Source organism: Zootoca vivipara, chromosome 6, assembly GCF_963506605.1.
Source record: "Zootoca vivipara chromosome 6, rZooViv1.1, whole genome shotgun sequence".
Taxonomy (NCBI): Eukaryota; Metazoa; Chordata; class Lepidosauria; order Squamata; family Lacertidae; genus Zootoca; species Zootoca vivipara.
The window spans coordinates 46,691,466-46,700,565 of record NC_083281.1 but is presented as its reverse complement, the minus strand read 5'-3'; positions in this window follow the sequence as shown (position 1 = coordinate 46,700,565).

Sequence of the window (9,100 nt, the reverse complement as noted above, 5' to 3'; positions counted from 1 at the left end):
AAGACATCTGAAGGCAGCTCTGTTTAGGGAGGCTTTTAATGTTTAATAGATTACTGTGTTTTATTTTTCTGTTGGAAGCCACCCAGAGTGGCTGGGGAAACCCAGCCAGATGGACGGGGTATAAATAATAAATTATCATTATCATTATTATTATTAATCTGTCTCTTGTTTGCAGCAAAGATTTCTTTGTGGGATGGGGAATGGTTAATAGCTCACATTTGATAAAGCCCACATGATTCTGCATCTTTAGTGTATTTAGACCTCACAGCACAGCTGGGGAAGATTTTTGCCTTCAAGCCCTGTGGACTTCCTAAAGCATCTTGTTGTCCAACTGCTATGGGGAATAGAATGCTGAACTAGATGAATGCTTATTCTGGCTCTGCTTATGTGCATGAGTAAGCCCTAAGGTTGTGTGGACTTCGTGGCAAGTAAACATGCTCAGGATAGGGCTCTTAAAAATTGCCCTTCAGCAAATTTTGCACTGAGCTACTGAAATAAGTTGAATCAACCTCTATAACTTCTTAAAATTTATCTAGATAGTCCCTGAAACCATGGAAGACCTGTTAATATTTTTGCAGCAGGGTCACTGCCTCCAGTATCCAAGAGCTGCCCAATCAGTATAAAATAAGAGTTTCATTAGTCTTCTCACCCTTTATACCCCCCAAACTTGGCCCTCCAGATGTTTTGGGACTACAATTCCCATCATCCCTGACCCCTGGTCCTGTTAGCTAGGGATGATGGGAGTTGTAGTCCTAAAACATCTGGAGGGCCGAGTTTGGGGGTGCCTGTGTTATACTGATTGGAACCAGTATTGGAAATTGTATTCCCGCAAAGTTAAGCATTTGGGAACACTGAAAACAAGGGGCTTCATTTTCAAAGGGGTGCAAGTTCTGTTGCATGCAATTGAACTTAAGGAAAACACAACTTAATTCCCTCTGAAATAAGATATTGCAGCACTTGTTATAAGCAACTCCAAATCATTTGCCCATGTATGTGCATAGAAAATATTAGATCTAGCTGAATGGCAACACATGGTGATCTGCATTGATAGTGGCAGTGCATCCCTAACTATTATTATTGTACAATTATAAGATTATTGTAGAAGTGGATGCGGGTGTGACTTTCATAAAGGGACCCTGCACTTTGTTACCATGCTACTGCCCATAGGTTCACAAAAATGTCTTGTTTTTAGTTCCTACTTAACATGAGTGTGGTCCTAGTCTTAAATTATGCTGGTTGAATTTCTGCTAGATGTCAGTGGAGCACCAGTGGGGGATACAGTGAAGAAAGAGCTGATCTATATTCACAGATGAGTACTTCCCTTCTCCCACTAATAGTGTATCATAAAGAGGTGGTGTAAGCTGACACAGTTCCAATTATGAGAGAGCCCCCAAACTATGACCCCACTTCTCTGCTGGCTGTGGTTGATGGAAGTTGTAGTCCAAAACATTTGAAAGATACCATGGCAAAGCTGCTTTGTTGTTGTTTAGTCGTTTAGTCGTGTCCGACTCTTCGTGACCCCATGGACCATAGCACGCCAGGCACTCCTGTCTTGCACTGCCTCCCGCAATTTGGTCAAACTCATGTTCGTAGCTTCGAGAACACTGTCCAACCATCTTGTCCTCTGTCGTCCCCTTCTCCTAGTGCCCTCAATCTTTCCCAACATCAGGGTCTTTTCCAAGGATTCTTCTCTTCTCATGAGGTGGCCAAAGTATTGGAGCCTCAGCTTCACGATCTGTCCTTCCAGGGAGCACTCAGGGCTGATTTCCTTAAGAATGGATAGGTTTGATCTTCTTGCAGTCCATGGGACTCTCAAGAGTCTCCTCCAGCACCATAATTCAAAAGCATCAATTCTTCGGCGATCAGCCTTCTTTATGGTCCAGCTCTCACTTCCATACATCACTACTGGGGAAACCATAGCTTTAACTATACGGACCTTTGTCGGCAAGGTGATGTCTCTGCTTTTGAAGATGCTGTCTAGGTTTGTCATTGCTTTTCTCCCAAGAAGCAGGCGTCTTTTAATTTCGTGACTGCTGTCACCATCTGCAGTGATCAAGGAGCCCAAGAAAGTAAAATCTCTCACTGCCTCCATTTCTTCCCCTTCTATTTGCCAGGAGGTGATGGGACCAGTGGCCATGATCTTGGTTTTTTTGATGTTGAGCTTCAGACCATATTTTGCGCTCTCCTCTTTCACCCTCATTAAAAGGTTCTTTAATTCCTCCTCACTTTCTGCCATCAAGGTTGTGTCATCTGCATATCTGAGGTTGTTGATATTTCTTCCGGCAATCTTAATTCCGGCTTGGGATTCATCTAGTCCAGCCTTTCGCATGATGAATTCTGCATATAAGTTAAATAAGCAGGGAGACAATATACAACCTTGTCGTACTCCTTTCCCAATTTTGAACCACTCAGTTGTTCCATATCCAGTTCTAACTGTAGCTTCTTGTCCCACATAGAGATTTCTCAGGAGACAGATGAGGTGATCAGGCACTCCCATTTCTTTAAGAACTTGCCATAGTTTGCTGTGGTCGACACAGTCAAAGGCTTTTGCATAGTCAATGAAGCAGAAGTAGACGTTTTTCTGGAACTCTCTAGCTTTCTCCATAATCCAGCGCATGTTTGCTATTTGGTCTCTGGTTCCTCTGCCCTTTCGAAATCCAGCTTGCACTTCTGGGAGTTCTCGGTCCACATACTGCCTAAGCCTGCCTTGTAGAATTTTAAGCATAACCTTGCTAGCGTGTGAAATGAGCGCAATTGTGCGGTAGTTGGAGCATTCTTTGGCACTGCCCTTCTTTGGAATTGGGATGTAGACTGATCTTCTCCAATCCTCTGGCCATTGCTGAGTTTTCCAAACTTGCTGGCATATTGGGTGTAGCACCTTAACAGCATCATCTTTTAAAATTTTAAATAGTTCAGCTGGAATATCATCACTTCCACTGGCCTTGTTATTAGCAGTGCTTTCTAAGGCCCATTTGACTTCACTCTCCAAGATGTCTGGCTCAAGGTCAGCAACCACACTACCTGGGGTGTACGAAACCTCCATGTCTTTCTGGTATAATTCCTCTGTGTATTCTCGCCACCTCTTCTTGATGTCTTCTGCTTCTGTTAGGTCCTTACCACTTTTGTCCTTGATTATGGTAATCTTTGTACGAAATGTTCCTTTCATATCTCCAATTTTCTTGAACAGATCTCTGGTTTTCCCCATTCTATTGTTTTCCTCTATTTCTTTGCATTGCTCATTTAAGAAGACCCTCTTGTCTCTCCTTGCTGTTTTTTGGAAATCTGCATTCAGTTTCCTGTATCTTTCCCTATCTCCCTTGCATTTTGCTTGCCTCCTCTCCTCCGCTATTTGTAAGGCCTCGTTGGATAGCCATTTTGCTTTCTTGCATTTCCTTTTCCTTGGGATGGTTTTCGTTGCTGCCTCCTGTATAATGTTACGAGCCTCCATCCATAGTTCTTCAGGCACTCTGTCCACCAAATCTAAATCCTTAAACCTGTTCCTCACTTCCACTGTGTATTCATAAGGGATTTGATTTAGATTGTATCTTACTGGCCCAGTGGTTTTTCCTACTTTCTTCAGTTTAAGCTGGAATTTTGCTATAAGAAGCTGATGATCTGAGTTACAGTCAGCTCCAGGTCTTGTTTTTGCTGATTGTATAGAGCTTCTCCATCTTTGGCTGCAGAGAATATAATCAATCTGATTTCGATGCTGCCCATTTGGTGATATCCATGTGTAGAGTCGTCTCTTGTGTTGTTGGAAGAGAGTGTTTGTGATGACCAGCTTGTTCTCTTGACAGAACTCTATTAGCCTTTGCCCTGCTTCATTTTGAACTCCAAGGCCAAACTTGCCAGTTGTTCCTTTTATCTCTTGATTCCCTACTTTAGCATTCCAATCCCCTGTAATGAGAAGAACATCCTTCTTTGGTGTCATTTCTAGAAGGTGTTGTAGGTCTTCATAGAATTGGTCAATTTCACTTTCTTCAGCTCCGGTAGTTGGTGCATAAACTTGGATTACTGTGATGTTAAAAGGTCTGCCTTGGATTCGTATCGAGATCATTCTGTCATTTTTGAGATTGCATCCCATTACAGCTTTTGCCACTCTTTTGTTGACTATGAGGGCCACTCCATTTCTACTACGGGATTCTTGCCCACAGTAGTAGATATGATAGTCATCCGAACTGAATTCGCCCATTCCCTTCCATTTTAGTTCACTGATGCCCAGGATGTCGATATTTATTCTTGTCATCTCATTTTTGACCACATCCAGCTTACCTCCATTCATGGTTCTTACATTCCAGGTTCCTATGCAATATTTTTCTTTACAGCATCGGACTTTCCTTTCGCATAAAGCTGCTTTATGTGCTGTAAATGTTTAAGAATGTTTTAAGTTTTGGTTTGTTTGTTGTTGTTTTTAAAAAAACCTAGAAGAAACATCTTAAATTTGGCTTGTATAACAAAACTTTCATTGTCTGATTTCTGTCAAGTGTTGCATGCGGCAAAAAATGACTAATAAATTTAATAATAGTCATAAAAATGCTACATACGCCTTGCTGTATTTTTTTTATGAAAGTCAAGCAACCTATCAATTTTCTTTGCTGAAATTTGTTCCCCCACTCCTAAACCTTTCATTTGTTTGAGGTCAGATGAAACTGAAACCAGTTCAATACTTTTAAAGAAAGGGTTAAAGAAAGGACTTAGCATTAGAACAAGTCTGTGAAAGTTAATGCAACAAGCGAGCTTTTGATAGGAAACAATAAAGCAATAAAATGGGAATGAGATGACTTTATCTCCACCACAGGCAGGGAGGAGAGGAAGGAGCCAAAAGCCTTTTGTGTGTGTCATAGGATCAAAGGAAAAAGTGAAAATGTATGCATTATAAGTACAAATAATTGCACACAATTTTCCTTGCTTATTCTGTAAGGTCAGTCTGCATAGCATTGCAATTTGTAATAAACACTCTTGTTTGAACACCGAACCTGGATCATTAATAGGCCTCCCAGGTTACTCATAGGAAAGGATTTTTCCTTATCACTGTCACCATATACCACAAAACAGCCTCAACTAGGCATATGCATTTCTTTCTGTTTTGAAAGAGCAAGCCTATGCAGCTTATCAGTAGTATGACAGAGGCTACTGCTTTTCAGTACTCAGTAAGGAAAGCATGCAAAATATCTGGAGCTGAGTGATATAATACTGTTGTGGACGATGTTCGATATTTACTGAGGCCCTTTACAGTCTATGTGGGCTGAGTGGTTGGGATGAGTCATGCAGTATATTACATTAACAAAAGAGATGGTACTCACAAGCCAAATTTGATAGTGTGCATGTGTGTGTGATAAAAAGGTAAAGGCAATGTATACCTTTCCCCTAAAAATAATGAAAAGCTTAGAATATAACTAAATATAAATTTCATGGGATGAATTCAGATCAAGTTAGTCATACTTATTTTTATGTGTGCGTTTAGGTTTCATTTATTTATTATTATTGACATAACTATAGAAACAAATATCTTTTCCATCTTCTATTTCCATAACAGGCATTCCATAACTCAAAAAAACCCAATTCCATCTTTTGGCAAAATCAGCACTACCTGGCCTTCCTTCCCTTCTTCTGACTAGCTCCATCAACCTGTCTGTTACAGCCAATTCCATACATTTCATCAGCCATTCATTCCCATTCTGTTGGGCCTGTTGGCACTTCTATTTTCTTGCCCATTAAAGAGGGTGAATCCAAAGAAAGACTTCAGATGATGTTCACATGATGGCCATAAGGTCCTGGTACGTTTCGGTTGGCAGAGGCAGTGAGTCAGGTATTGCAATCCCGTGTCATATAGGGTTTTATAGCTTAAAAACAACACTTGAATTGGGCCCAGAAACATATAGACAGCCAGTGCATGCATATAGGATTATATTGCAAGACATCATAATTAAGTGACTAGCATAAATAAGGAGGACCTTAGATAGCTCAGGAATGGGTTGAGTTCACCAAGCTCTTCCTCCAATCATTAGCAGTAATAATAATAATAATAATAATAATAATAATAATAATAATATTTTTTCATTTATACCCCGCCCTCCCCAGTCAAAAACCGGGCTCAGGGCGGCTGACACCAACAGAACCACAATAAAACATAAAAACAATTAATTAAAATACAGATTAAAATACAGTATTAAAATTTAAAGTGCAGCCTCATTTCAAGTAGGCCATAAGTGGCTGACACCAACAGAACCACAATAAAACATAAAAACAATTAATTAAAATACAGATTAAAATACAGTATTAAAATTTAAAGTGCAGCCTCATTTCAAGTAGGCCATAAATCCAAGCCATGAGGGAGAAAAACACAGGGGTCAGGCTGAGTCTAACCCAAAGGCCAGGCGGAACAGCTCTGTCTTGCAGGCCCTGCGGAAAGATGACAAATCCCGCAGGGCCCTGGTCTCATGGGAAAGAGCGTTCCACCAGGTTGGGGCCAGTACTGAAAAGGCCCTGGCTCTAGTAGAGGCCAGTCTAGCCATCTTATGACTCGGGATCTCCAGAATATTATTATTTGTGGACCTTAAGGTCCTCCGCGGGGCATACCAGGAGAGGCGGTCCCGTAGGTATGAGGGTCCCAAGTCGCATAGGGCTTTAAAGGTCAAAACCAGCACCTTAAACCTGATCCTGTACTCCACCGGGAGCCAGTGCAGCTGGTAAAGCACTGGATGAATGTGATCCCGCGGCCTGGACCCTGTAAGGAGCCTCGCCGCGGCATTCTGCACCCGCTGGAGTTTCTGGGTCAGCTTTAAGGGCAACCCTGCGTAGAGCGAGTTACAATAGTCAAGCCTGGAGGTGATCGTTGCATGGATCACTGTGGCCAGATCGGGGCGAGAGAGGTAAGGGACCAACTGCTTGATGCGGCGAAGATGGAAAAATGCCACCTTTGCTGTGGATGCAACCTGCGCCTCCATGGAAAGGGAGGCGTCAAAGGTTACACCCAAACTCTTGACAGAAGGCGCTGGTACCAATTGAGCCCCTGCAAAAGATGGGAGTTGGCCCCCCAACCCCATGTCGCCCCGACCTAGCCAGAGGACCTCTGTCTTCGAAGGATTTAACTTCAGTCGGCTCCCACGTAGCCATCCAGCCACAGCTTCCAAGCACCTGGTGAGTGTGTCCGGGGCCGAGGCAGGGCAGCCGTCCATCAACAGATAGATCTGGGTGTCATCAGCATATTGATGACAACCCAGCCCAAAACTCCGGACAATATGGGCAAGGGGGCGCATAAAGATATTAAAAAGCATTGGGGAAAGGATTGCGCCTTGCGGGACTCCACACACCAAGGGGTGCCGCGGCGACAACTCCCTCCCCAGCGCCACTCTCTGTCCCCGACCTGAGATGAAGGAACGCAGCCATTGTTGGACTGTGCCCTGAATCCCCACGTCGGCAAGGCGGTGGTCTAAAAGTTCATGATCGACCATATCGAAGGCTGCTGACAGGTCTAAAAGAATCAGCAGTCCCGACCCACCTCGATCCAGCTGTCTACGGAGATCATCTGTTAAGGCGACCAGAGCTGTCTCGGTCCCATGACCAGGGCGAAAGCCGGACTGAAATGGATCTAGAGCCGATGTTTCATCCAGAAACCTACCAAGCTGTTCGGCAACCACTCTCTCAATTATCTTACCCAGGTACGGAAGATTCGAAACCGGGCGATAATTGGATAGATCTAAAGGATCTAGAGATGTTTTCTTTAAGAGTGGACGCACCACTGCCTCCTTCAACTCCTCTGGGAAAGTCCCTGTGCCCAGGGACAAGTTGATGATCTCACCCAGGGGGGCCCGTACCTCATCTGGACACGCTCTAATCAGCCAAGACGGGCACGGGTCCAGGGAGCAAGTGGTGGGCCTTCCAGCTCGGAGGAATCTGTCTACATCGGCAGGGAGTATCTGATCGAATTGGTCCAATACTGAACTCGAAGACAGTCGAGGGGCCTCCAGTTCCGTTATTGTATCCAAATTGGCAGGGAGGTCACGGCGGAGTGTCAAGACTTTCTCCGCAAAAAAGCTCGCAAATGCCTCACAGCTATGGGTCAAATTCGTATTTAAATTTGGCTGTTCCTCTAGGGTTGTTAAAGACCTAATGATTGTAAAAAGTTGTGCTGGGCGAGAGCTAGCGGATGCCCTCCCATTTGGCATTCTTAATGGCTCATTACCTTCCCTTTGTCTTTCTTAATGGCTCTTCTTCCAGGTGATTACCAGGCTGTCCTTGCTATTCCAGCAATTGAATCTGTTGGATCCAGGAATTAGAAGGAGCACAGGTATTAGGCATTCAGCTTAACCACTCAAAACTCATAACAGTATTCATGACTTTCACCAGGGATCAACAACCTAAGGCCCATGGGCCGGTAGCCCACAAAGCTTGTCTAACCAGCCCATGGTGACCACTGCCACCCCCCTGTTGTCCATAGCTGCCAAGTTTTCCCTTTTCTCGCGAGGAAGCCTATTCAGCATAAGGGAAAATCCCTTAAAAAAAGGGATAACTTGGCAGCTATGCTGTTGTCCCTCGCTGCCTGCTCTTACCGGCATGGCGTGGGGACTGACTTCCAGGTTGATGGCACCTGTGCGCATGCACATGGGCGTTCCGCTGACCCAGATGTGTGCCAGAAATAGTGTGTGCGCACGCATGTGGGACAGAAAAGCACCCGTGTGCATGCGCACCCGCTATTTCCAGCGCACTTCCGGGTCAGAGGACCGCTGGAAATAACATGTGTGCATGGGCGCTCCTCCGACCCGGAAGAGTACGCATGCACACACGCTCCAGCCCATCCGATGGACGGAGTGTCGACTGGCCCATCCTTGGATAAGATTGCCGACCTCTGACTTACATCATGTTGAATGAATCAAACCAAGGCCTTGAAAAATGGAATACATTCATACAACTACATACCAAATCATACTAAATCATATGATATACCATCCAGCATTTTAGCACTGATGGTTTATTGAAATAGCTGCCATTTCTAACACTGCATTTAAAATATAAGAAAGCCCATTTATAGGAAAGCACCCTCAGAGTCATTTGCCTCCTAAGCAAACATAACTGTCCCCAACAGACTTAAAGGGTTTTC